The sequence below is a fragment of the Peromyscus maniculatus genome, chromosome 7 (assembly GCF_049852395.1).
Source record: "Peromyscus maniculatus bairdii isolate BWxNUB_F1_BW_parent chromosome 7, HU_Pman_BW_mat_3.1, whole genome shotgun sequence".
Lineage (NCBI taxonomy): Eukaryota > Metazoa > Chordata > Mammalia > Rodentia > Cricetidae > Peromyscus > Peromyscus maniculatus.
This window is the reverse complement of record NC_134858.1, coordinates 100,284,311-100,297,413: the sequence shown is the minus strand read 5'-3', so window position 1 is coordinate 100,297,413 and position 13,103 is coordinate 100,284,311.

Below are 13,103 nucleotides of genomic sequence, written 5' to 3'. Positions count from 1 at the left end.
GAAGCATCTCTGCCCATGGTAAGGGCAGCACTAAGCTGAAGGATGGCTCTCATCTGGACTCTCTTGTACTCCTTCCCTTCCACCGAGGGGTGGGGGAATGGGTCCTTTGCCCCAAAGCATTTCTTTATCGGATGTGATTGGAGTGAAACCAGAAATCATCAGCAAGAGAGAGGAAAGGAGTCTATAGCACACATGGACCCCAAACAGTACAGTTATGAATAAGCAGTGACTAGGGAAATCAGGGAAGGGATTTTTCAAGGTCCTAAAATGAATGAAAATTAGATACGGCATAGCAGAATATGTAAGATACATCAACCATAGTTATTTGAGGGAAGTTAAGGACAAACTCATGTGATCATCCCAATGGATGCAGAAAAGTCTTTGTCAAAATTTAACATCTTTTCCTGATAAAAGTCCTACACCAATAGGTAGATCATGACTCTACATACTAAAATCTCCATTACAAACCCATAGTCAACATCTGACTGAACAGGGAAAATCTGAATCAATTTCCTCTTAAATGTGACAGAAGATAAGGTTTCCCCCTCTCACCACACTTGCTCAGTGCAGCACTTGAAATTTAAGCTAGAACAATCAAACAAGTAAAAGAAAAAGGGATACAAATAGAAAAGAAATCATCTGCTGTAGATGATACCATTATCCGCTTCCGCTTAGGCTTCACTAGAAATCGTTTAGATCTGTCAAAGTCAGAAAGCATCAGGATGCGTGTGCACAAACACACACAAATCACTAGCTTGGGACATGGCTTAGTCAGTAAAGTTCTTGCTGCATGATGAATGCTCTCTCCCACCCACCCCCAAACATAGAAAAAGCATGTGGGCATGTGTTTGTAATCCTAGTACTAGGGGAGTGGAGACGGGATGACCCCGATGGGTAGCTGCAGCCACTCTAGCCTAATCTGTAAGCCCCAGGTTCCAATGAGAGACCCTATCTCAGAAAACAAAGTTGAAGGCTCCGGGGAAAAGATAGCTGATAGGCTGGACATGGTGGTGCCCACCTTTAATCCCATCACTCCTAAGGCAAAGGCAGGAGGATTTTTGTGAGTTCAAGGTCAGCCTGGTCTACATTGCGAGTTCCAAGACAGCCTACATAGAAAGATGCTATCAAAAAGAAAAAAAAAAGAAAGAAAAGAAAAAAGCACACCCTTCATATGCACATGACAACAAAGAATCAATCAATCAAACCAATCAATCATCAATCGAATGAGCTCTTGGAGAATGAAATCAAGAAGACAATTCCATTAGGAATAGCCTTAAACAAACAAGGACAGAGCCAGGAATAAGCCTAAGCATGTGGAAGTGAACAACCTTATGATGAAACTTTAAAAACGACTGAGAGAGGGACGGAAAAGGCCGACAGAAGATGGAGCAATCACCCGAGCAGAGGGGCCAGCAGAATTAAAAGTGTTAAGATGGCCATATTCCTAAAAGGAGTCTCCAGATTCAATAATCCCTATTCAAAGTACCAATGCAGTTATTCACAGGCTAGAAAGTATTCCTTGGAGTCTCAGGGAAGCACAGAAGACCACAAACTGCACAGACCACCATGGCAGTTCTGTGTGAAAAGAGCAACTCTGGGGTGTGTGTGTTGCAGTACTGTAGACTCTTTGGTGTAGAGCCACAGCAACAAAAGCAGTGTGGTGCCAGCGCAAACGCCAGCACGCAGCCCGCCAAAATAGAATGGACGAACCAGAAATCAACCCACGTAGCCACAGCCATCTGATCCGTGACGAAGATACTGAAAACCCATGTTGTGGGGGAGACAGCCTGTTCAACAAAGGGTGCTATGAAAACTGGATATCTGCATTTGGATAGTTGAAATTATCCTATCTCTCACCCTGCCCCAAAGCCAACTAAAAACATCCAAGTGTGAGGCCAAAATCAGAACAATACACCTTGCAAGTTAACGGGGGAGACCAAAACAGAAGAAATAGACCCTGCAGGTTAAGGGTTCTGTTTGCAGTTAAGACAGTTAAGAATAAGCTCCTGTCTGTCCTGTGCAGGTTAAGGGTTCTGTTTGTAGTTAAAGGATAAGTTCCTGTTTGTCCTATGTTAAGTTCTTGCAAGGTAAGGCTTCTATTTGTAATTAAGAATAAGCTCCTGTTCCTTAGCTCTGATGTAAACTGCTTGGGACTCCCTTCACATGACATATATCCTTACCCTTGATCCTTCCCTTTCATTCTATTTTTCTAACAATGTGTAACAGTCAACTGTCTCCCTCTGTGAACCCCTATCTCTCCTATATAAAGAGCCTCAAGAGGCTGGCAGGGGCTGCTCTCTCAAATCCAGACTTGGGGTGAGACAGCCAGTTGGCCAGTCCGAGGTGCACCCCAAAATACAGCTTGCTTTAATTGGGCAATTGTGGATTTTTTTTTTCTCTTTTCTCCTCGTGATTCTCAGGTTTAACCCAAGCCTTAATGTAAGATGGGAGCATTGAAAGTACTAGAAGAAAGCTCTGGGGAAACTTGGAGGTATAATTACAGGCACCAACTCAACCGAATAGGACCCCGAGAGCTCAGGAAGTAATAAAAAGAACGGAGAAGTGAGATCTCATCAGAGTAAAAAGCTGGGCTCAGCAAAGGGAACAGAAGAGTGGAGAGAGCTTCGAAGATGGACTAAAATCTCTGTTGGTTAGTCATCTGGCAGAAGAGGAACATCCAGAATTTACCAGGAACTCAAAAACTGTCTCAAGAAAAAAGAACCAAACAGACAACTTCCTAAAAGGCTCAAAAAGCCCAGTATATAAAGTACACACACACACACACACACACACACACACACACACACACACACACACACACACGTATATCCATGCATGTAAATGTATTTATAGATATGGACGGATGTTTAATCTCTCCAGCCATTAGAGAATTGCTAAGGCACAGTGATATTCGAACTGACCCCAGCCAGAGGCCGTCATCAAGGACACAATAAACCCCAGTGGGATTCAGGCGGAAACAACCCTGCACACAGCTGGCGGGAAAATAGAAGAGCACAGTCCCCATGGGAATAGTATGGAGTTTCCTCAGAACGCTCAACTACAGCCTGTTCCTGGCGCACTGCAGAGGAGTGGTGAAAATCCCATCACGTGGGAGGCTGACGCTGGCGGACTGTGAATTTGAGACCAACCTAGGTAATCAGCCAGACCCTGTCTCAAAAACACTAAGAGGGGTCTGGAGAGGTGGCTCATTGGTAAAGCGCTTGACATGATAGCGTGAGGACCTAAGTTTGGATGCCCAGAACCCGCGAAGCCAGGAGTAGCAGGGTGTGTCTATTACCCGGCATTCCTACTGGGGAGGGTGGGGCAGAGACAGAGACTCCTCAGGAACTCACAGAGCAGCCAGCCTGGAGCATGAAGTAACATCAAAGAGACCCTGGCTCAAACAAGGTGGCAGCAAGGACGGACACCTGAGGTGGTCCTCTGATCCTAGCACACGAGCTGTGGTACCCACCCACCCTGACTCACACACACGCACACACACATAACACATACAGAAACACAAGAAAACCCCCAGCCCCAAAGCAAAATAAAAGCAAACAAAACACTAAAACACAACTATCATATGATCTAGCTAGAGCTCTCTTGGGTGTACCCCAGAAGGAATGAAAGCTGGCGTTTAGTGGTGGTGTTTGCACCCCATGTTTAGTTGTGGAGCAATTGGCTAAACTTTGGTCAGACCAATGAAGAGCAAATAGGAAAAAAAAAAGCACAAATCAGCAATATCTGAAGTAATAATAATAATAACAACAATAATAACTCTGATTGGGTCTGATCCTATGGACACTAACAAAAACGAACAAAGAATTAGTGTAATTAATAGAACAATTGAAGCCCAATGGATGATCTTCAAAAACACAGCATATCAAAACAGACACATAGAGAAAGAGGATGCCAAAGGTCTTCTGTAATTTAGAGACGTTGATTTGTAATTGAAAAATCTCCCCACAAGGAAAGCCACAGGTTCCAGTGGCTTCACCAACAAATGCTTCCAAACATTTAAGGAGGGAAAAAGCCCTCATGGGCTCTGCAGCAATTCTCTAGTCACTTTCAAGGTGACTGTAACCTCCTCAGAGTCCAACAAGGGCCTTGCAAATGGACAACTGTGAGCCAATCTTTCCTGTGAGTGTAGATTAAAAATTCTAATTGAAAGCTGGGCGGCGGCGCACGCCTTTAATCCCAGCACTCGGGAGGCAGAGCCAGGCAGATCTCTGTGAGTTCAAGGCCAGCCTGGGCTACCAAGTGAGTTCCAAGAAAGGCACAAAGCTACACAGAGAAACCCTGTCTCAAAAAACAAAACAAAACAACAACAACAACAACAACAACAAAAAAAAATCCTAATTGAATCATCAACAAATCAGATCCCATGATAGAAGACAGTCATGGTGGCCTAAGACTGCACTCGTAGTACTTAAGAGGCAGAGGCAGGAGGATTGCTGTGAGCTCAAGGCCAACTTGGTTGACATAGTGATCTCCAGGCTAGTCAAAGCTACAGAGTGAGACCCTGTCTCAAAACTAAACCAAACTGTGATGTATAAGAACAATGGTATAGTGTGACCTGGCTGAATTTATTCTATATGTACAAGTTTTGCATTGCTTCATTTTAAAACACACTGAGATAGGAAGTGTGAGACAGACACCTACTGCCTTCATCACATCTACCTGGAATGATCAGACAGGGGAAGAAACAAAAGAATGAGAGGAGAAGGAAGAAGAAGTTCTTCTTAGGCAAAGTGAGGCTGTGTGCACAAAAGGCACACCTCCTTATGGACCTGTGGACACTTGAGAAGGTCATTTAGGAAGCTCACTGGATATAAAGTCCATTCACAAGAATAAATGCATTTTACAGACTAGAAACAAACAATGAGAAAACCAACATAAAGGTCGAGACCATTTACCAGAGCATCTAAACTATAGCAATACACACCCAGAAACGCTTAGTAAGCCACACACCCTACTACTGTGACCTACTGTTTCCATGGGAAGTGGAGATCTGTACCCTTCAGAGATGAGATGGGGGAAAGAAGAATGGGGCTGGGAGGGTTACCAGACATCCAAATTATCTAACACATCAGCGTACAGCATTTACATTACTATAATGTAAACATTGACATATTGTGCATTGTGATGACATTCAGTTTCTGGTTCCTATTTTCCTTGCTGAGTTAGTATTGGTTTAGTTTTCTGCATATCTTTCACAAATCAGTCCCCCAAACTCAATAGCACTCCATAGCCTCTCAGTATTGTCCACTGTATCAGGAAGCCTCTTTAAGGACCCCTTTCCATATAGTGGTGATGCATCTCCCAGACTATCTTCCTGTCCCTGGCCTGTGAGCCACACTCCCCTCAACTTCAGATTTCTCATTGCCAGAGTCCCAGGAATTCCTGGCGTCCCTCCTTTCAGTTTTCAGGATGAAGCACTCCATCAGAGAAATGGCTCAAGTGAGGTCAGTTTTCTTAGAGACTTTGAATGTTTCTAAATGTTTTTAATCCTAGTCTCATCTTTGATTGGATTTCAGCTGCATGTCCAGGTTGGATATCATTTTCCGGCAGCACCGAAGGCAGAGACCACGGTCCTCTTACTTCCGGCAAGCTGTGAAGCATGAAGCTGTTCCATTCCTGGTCCTTCCCAGAGAGCTGGTCCTATTGCTTCTTGGGAGGCCTGGTTTGTCTTTGGTGATCTGGCACTCATCCTTAGGAATTTTGAATGGGTCTGTGTTCACTGCTGCTCTCTGTGTGCCACAGGGTATTTGTCACTGTTCATTTGAGATACTGTCTCACTATATAGCCTAGGCTGGCTTTGAACTTATCCTTCTTGTACCCACCTCCCAGCAATGGGATTACAAGCATGCACCACCATACTCAAATATCATAGGGAATTTAAACTCCTGTTAAGTCAGACATTTTTTTCATGTCTGGGGCTCTTGAGGGGGTCTTTCATTTGTGAAAGTACTGTATTGGTTATCTACGGCTGTGTAACAAACCCTCCCCAAACTTATTGTATTCAAACAATAAACTTTGGCCACCACATGAGCTTTTAAAGATTTAATTTTTATTCCACATACATGTGTGTTTTATCTATACGGAGGTGCACCTTGTGTGTGTAGTGCCCACGGGGGCCACAAGAGGGCATCAGATCCCCTGGAACAAGGACTTGCAGATGGTCGTGAGCTGCCATGTAGGTGCTGAACTTAGGTCCTCTGGAAGGGCAGCCAGTGCTTTTAACCACTGACTCATCTCTCCTGCCCCACCTCGTGATTTTTAAGAGCCAGGAATGGAGCAACTGGAGGAATTGGTGGCTCTGACTCAGCATCCTTCATGAGGTGCCTTTAGGAAGCTCTAGAGCAGTGGACTCTGAGGAGGATGTGTGAGGTGGCGCTGGAAGGAGAGCCCAGTTCCTGACCCTGTTCACAGGACTGCTTGAGGGGCTTTACAACGTGCTGCCTATTTGCTTGGGGGAAAGATATAGGAGAGAGAAGCAGGAGGAAGCTCTCACGAGTCTCAATCTTGAGTGTCCCATATTAGCTTTCTGCCACATTTTTGTTGGAAGAGAATCCTTATGTATATAGTGCCCACTTAAGAGCATGGGGATTGAAGTCTCTCTCTGTCTCTGTCTCTCTCTCTGTGTTTGGGGGGGGCATGTGCACATATGCGTGGGAAAGCCAGAGGTCAACCTTGGCTGTCATTCCTCAGACACTGGCCACCTTGCTTTTTGTGTGTCCGTCTCTCATTGGTCTGGACCTCTCTGATCAGGTCAGGTTGGCTGGTCAATGAGCCCCAGGGGTCTGCTGTCTCCACCTCTGTGGTACTTCCATGATAAGCACACACAACTGCTCTCAGCTTCTCCTTTTTCTTCTTCTCCTCCTTCTTTCTTTTCCCCTAATGTGCGTACTTCGTGATTGAACTCAGGCTTCATGCTCTCAGGGAAAGCATTTTATAAACCAACTGGGCTATCACTTCAGCCCCCAGGCTCTATCACTTGAACATTAGAAGGACCAAAGAATTCATGAAAAATAGTTTTATTTTAATTAATTAATCAATCATCATCATCATCATCATTATTATTATTATTATTATTTGGTTTTTCAAGACAGGGTTTCTCTGTGTAGTTTTGGTGCCTGTCCTGGATCTCACTCTGTAGACCAGGCTGGCCTCGAACTCACAGAGATCCACCTGGCTCTGCCTCCCAAGTGCTGGGATTAAAGGCATGTGCCACCACTGCCTGGCAAAAAATATTTTTTTAAACAACTCCAAACACCATTTTTATAAACCATGAGATTTTGAATGTGAATGTTTTTGAGTCTGTATATATGTATGTGTATGTCTGAGTGTGTGTTTATATGTGAATTTGAGTACATGTGAGTAGGTGTTTGTGAATGTATGTATGTAGAATGTACAGGTGAATGTGTGTGTGAATGTACATGTGAATGTGTGTGTGAGTGTAGGCTTCCCAGAGGTACTCAGTCCTCCCCTTTAGGACTCACAGAGAGTACATGTACACCTTTTCTTAGGGTGGTCCGTGTTCTCAAACAGGAGTCTAGTTTTTGTAAGGAAGATATAAACCAGGTGGCCAGATTTGGGGAGTTAAGTGGCATCAGAGATCTGGGTGATCTCTCCTTCTAGAATCAGGTCATGATTATTTGGCCATCGATTAATCTTTGGGTAGTAATTTTATCATGTTGTTTCCTTCCCTCCCTTTTCCTTTGACAGTCCTGGGGTTGGATGTAGGGTGTCATGCATGTGAGGCAAATGCTCTGTCACCATGTTATAGCCCCAGACCTTCATGTGCTTTCAAGAGTTGGTTTGTAGGCCGAATGGGAGCTTCCTTTTCTCTTTCCTTCTGCTCCTTGGCCCTCTTGTCTGAGTAACTACAGTTGCTTCCCCCAGGCTCCAGGACCCTCGGACTACAGTCACAGTTGAAGAGGTGACTTGGGGGCACCTGGAATGTGGTGGCACTGCAGTGTGACAAATGAGCCTCCAGAGCTGGTCGGCTCAGTGCTGTGCTTCGAGGAAGTGCTGTTGAGTGTGTCCACGCATGTGGGAGTTAGATTGATATCAACCACTTTCCTCAATCGCTCTTCACCTTATTTTTTGAGACAGGGTCTCTCACTGGGACTGGGCTCACTGATTGGCTAGATCTGTTAGCCAGTGAGCCCTGGGAACCTTCTGTCTCTACCTCTCCAGCATTGGGGTTATAGATGGCTGCCATATCCAGCTTTTTGCGTGGGTGCTGGGGACCCAAACTTGGGTCCTCTGGTTTGCATTGCAAACTGTTTACCAACTGAGCTGTCTCCCTGACCTCTGAGTGCTATGATTCTTTTGAGGGACAACAGACCTTGGGGTTTTTGAAAAAATGAAATTACCTAAAGCATTGATTGCATATGTTCATTTAATGTGTGTGTATACATGTGCATGTGTGTATGTGTGTGAGAGCACACTCACGATATAGAGGACATGCAGAGGACAACTTGTAGGAATTGGTTCTCTCCTCTCATGCAGGTTCTGGGGAGAGTAGACCCTGCAAAGCCATCTTGTTAGCAATCATGTGACAACTGTGATGTCATCGCAGAACTGTCTGACATACTTCATACTTACTACGTGTGCAGGATAGTTTTAGGTCAGCTTGATGCAAGCTAAAGTCATCGGAGGGAACTTCAATTAAGAAATTGCCTCCATAAAATTGGGCTGTAGGCATTCCCTGCTTGGCACTTTCCAGGCCTGTGTGGCAGAGGACACACATGGCTCTCCACCAACCTCGTGGTCTGGGGGGACCACAACTATTCAGGAGCCAGCATACCAAGCCTGTGGTTTCTAGGCCCTGGCACTTGGGAGATGGAAAGCAACATCTGTGCACCATGCCTTGCGGTTGGGGTGGGCAGGACTCAATCAAGTGCCACCTATGACTCAACCGGGAGCCCATCAGGCATCAGGGGACCACTATGGTGAGCAAGTACAGGGTGGGGAAATGGAAGAGAGAGGCAGAACTGTTGATGGGCTGGGGAGAGAGGCATACCTGATGAGGTGATGTCCAGGGCCATACTGATCTGAATGGCCTGTGCTGCTACTAGGGCCATGGTGACCTCTGGGCCCGAGCTATTGCCAAGGGCCATATCTAGGTTCATGGTCCTGCTGCAGCTGGGGACTATGATAATGCTCATGGCCAGTTTTAGCACAGGGCGGGGGGTGTCATAGGAACCTCACGAGTGGAGATCCAAGGGTGGTGCTAAGCCAGCCCTACCCATTTGATGGCTCTGGGATGGATGGTCCTGCCTCTTTCTGGATACTGCAGCAGGAGAGCTGCTCCCCAGACACACACTGGGGAAAGATGGCCCCACCCCACATCATAGGTGTGCAACTCACCAGGGCAGCACACTAGAGACGAACCTATCATCCATATGCAGGTGAGCCAACTCTGAGGGCATGAGAGCTGACCCCACCTCCCTCGTCTGCCACGTGGTGGCATGGGCGAGGGAAAGATGTCCTTCCCCACTCAGCCCCTTGCTATCTTTGGCAGATGAGAGAGATGGCCTTAGGATCATAAGAATGAGAGGGTCGCCCTGCTCCCCACCAGCTGCAGCACACAGGAAGGAGTGTGGGCCCTGCATCCTGCCTGGACAGCACACTAGAGCTGACCCTGTTGTCTGGGGTGCAGATGAGCCAGCCCTGCTGGTGTGAGAGCAGGAGAGCTGATCCTTCCCGGCATCTCGAACCTCATATACCCACTGCAGCAGCTGGGAGAGACAGCCCTGCACCTCACCTGAGCAAAACAGTAGAATTGACCCTAGTGGTGTGAGTGTGAGTGGCCTGAATCTGGAGATCTGGCCCCACCCCTTGCTGCAGCCTGTATTGGGGAAGCCAGCTGAGGCTGTGCTGGAGAGCTCTCTCTGGCATGATGATGAGGGAGAGCTGGCCAGCTGACCAACCCAGCTACCACTGGGACCCAGAACCAGGGCTAGGAGTTGGCCCACCCCAACATCTACCACATCTTGGAACTGCTGGAGCATGTGAAGGGGACAAATCGACAGTTCCAAAGCAGCAGGGTCTCCACAACACAGGACAACGACAGGATATCCAAGAGGGGCCCCAGAGAGAGCCCGTTATCAATAGTGTAGCTGAAGCCAGAGGCCTCAAACCAGACCAATGAGTCATAGCAATGAACACTTACAAGTAAAGATGTATGGACTAAAGGGTAAACTGTGTGAATCACCGGGCCACATTACAGCTTCCACGATGAGAATCTTCCCCTTCATTTTACTTTAATTTGAGGGGGAGCTTCTGTGGGCAGAGGGAGGAAGTGAGGGGGTGGGGAAGATAAGTGGGATTCAGATGCATGATGGGAAATCCATAGAGAATCAATAAAATAATTGAGGGGAAAAAAAAAGAGATAGGTTGTAGGGCAAACCTGTAGGACATTTTCTTAATCAGTGATTGATGGGGAAGGGTCCAGCCCAATGTAGGTGGAGCCATCCCTGGGCTGGTGGTCCTGGGATCTGTAAGAAAGCAGGCTAAACAAGCCATGGGAAACAAGCCAGTAAGCAGCACCCCTCCATGGCCTCTGCATCAGCTCCTGCCTCTGAGTTCCTGCCCTGCTTGATTTTCTGTCCTGACTTCCTTTGACGATGAACTGTGATGTGAAAGTATAAGCTGAATAAACCCTTTCCTCCCCAGCCTGCTCTTGGTCATGGTGTTTCATCACAGCAATAGAAACCCTAACTAAGATAAGTTGGTACCAGCACAGTGGAGTATTGCTGAGACAGACCCGACCATGCGTTTGGGAGGCTTATGAAAGGACTTTAGTACTTTAGGCTACACAAGCCGTTTGTGTTGACAGCTCAGCGGGACGTTCTGTAGGCTCTTGGAAGACACGAACGTCGAGATCTGTACAAATGATGGAGGCCCGGCTTGTGAAGTTTCAGTGGGAAGCAAAGACTCCACGGGGCCATTTGAGTTAAACATCTGTGACTCTGGCGAGCTGGGGCTGAAGAAATCAGCTGTGATTAAGAAGAGACCGCTATCATGGAGGTGAAATCTTCTGGAAAGTGTTTTCTCAGGGTCAGCACGCAGAGGCAGTGTTCCAGAGGTGGCCAAGGTTGGACCTTGTACTAGAAGCAAAATTGAGTGTGAAAGAGTCACCCAGGTAGTGCTGGTTTGGAAGGCATGAGGGGGTCATGGAGAACAGCTGAGGCTTGGCACTGTGTGGCAGGGCTGCAGTCCCTGGAGAGCGCCTCCGAGAGGCTATTGGTGAAAGTGCAGTCCAGTGACAGCGAGGGCCCCCAGCATTTTGGAGATGCCAGTTCCGTGGGATGGCTGCCAAGGACAGCAGCAGATGTGGAGTGGAGCCGGCCTGAACCTGGAAGACAAGCTGTGTGTGCTGCAGAGGGCGGAGCCAGAGAAGTGACCCAAGCCCCTTGGAGGAGCCCAGAAGATGGTGAGAGGATCCCAGATATTGGACACTGGGTTATTTGCATTACTGGAGTTTGGTTTTGCTTTGCCCAGATTGTGACTGTGCCCTGGTTCTTCCCTCCTGAAGTAAGGAAGTATTTAACTTAATTTTGATTTTTACAGGAGCCCGTAATTGAGAGATTTCAAACTTTTGAAAGAGATTTTGGATTTTTTTAAAAGAGACTAGACATTTTAAAGGAACTGAACTTTTAATGTGTTTGAATTTGTCAAGACTGTGGAACTTTTAAAGTTAATTTATGTTTTAAATGTGAGATCTTGGGGATGAATGGGAAAGAAAAACTGTGACTTGATGGTGATGTGTTCATGTGTCAAGACGACAAGGGGTCAGTTGTGCTGGAGAGTTTTATGCCAACCTGACACCAGCTGAAGCCATCAGAGGAGGGAACCTCAATTAAGGGATGCCACCATAAGACCAGGCTGCAGGCAAGCCTGGAGGGCATTTCTTAATTGGTGATTGATAGGGGAGGGCCAGCCCATTGTAGGTGGTGCCGTCCCTGGGCTGGTGGTCCTGGGTTCTATCAGAAATCAGTCTGAGCAAGCCATGATGAGAAAACCAGTAAACAGCACCCCTCCATGGCCTCTGCCTCAGCTCCAGCCTCCAGGTTCCTGCCCTGTGTGAGTTCCTGTCCTCACTTCCTTTGGTGATGAACTGTGATGTGGAAGCATAAGCTGAATAAGCCCTTTCCATCCCAACTTGCTCTTGGTCATGGTGTTTCATCACAGCAATAGAAACCCTGACTATGTTAGGGACCCACATACTCACTATGCTAGGGATTTGCTGGCCATTTCCTGAGTTGTTGACTCATTCACTCCTGCTGAGAACTTATATACAGTCGAGTAGGTGCAATGATTTTCCTCACTTCTCTGAGGAGAAAACAGCTAGGGAGGGTCTGGATCTTGCCAGGCCAGGTGGGAGTTGGCTGGGCTGGTGGCAGGGGCCGAATAACCCACTTTGGGGTGCACACCCTTCACCTTCATGCATTCCTGCCTGTTGGCAAACAGAATCTGGCCACAGCCCAGGCCAGCGAGTGCTGGATAAGGGGGGAACCAAAAACTCTTCACTGAGTTAAATCAATGTTTATAGAGGGATACCCGAGGCTTCAATCATCTGCTAATGGCTCCTGATGGCGCAAGGAGGCTTTCAGTCAGGCGAGACCGAGAGCTAAGAGGCCATCTTCCTGGAAAGACGATCATTGGCGTCTTTTCAAAATGGACTTTCACATTCTCGCTGAGCTTTAAAAAACGTCAAGTGGAGCTTTTATCACCTGAGGGGATTACTCCCACAACAGGTTAACACCACTTTGCTCCTGGTGTTCCTCCTGGGAGGTGTGGCATGCCATTTGATCTCATGACACTGTGTATAAAGGAGGCGTGGTACCTACACATGCACTCTCCAGGAAGGGGCTACCGAGGTCACGGAGGAATGTGAGTGGCCTCCAGGGGAATGGCTTCATTCCATTTAAGATTTTATCTATTGATTAATCTATCTAATAGTAATAGATTACTATTGTGTGTGTTTATGAAGTGTGTGAGTTCAGGTGGACAGGCCACAGCATGCACGTGCAGGTTTAAAGATAACTATCAGGTGTTGGTTCTCTCCTTCTGCCATGAGGATTCTAGGG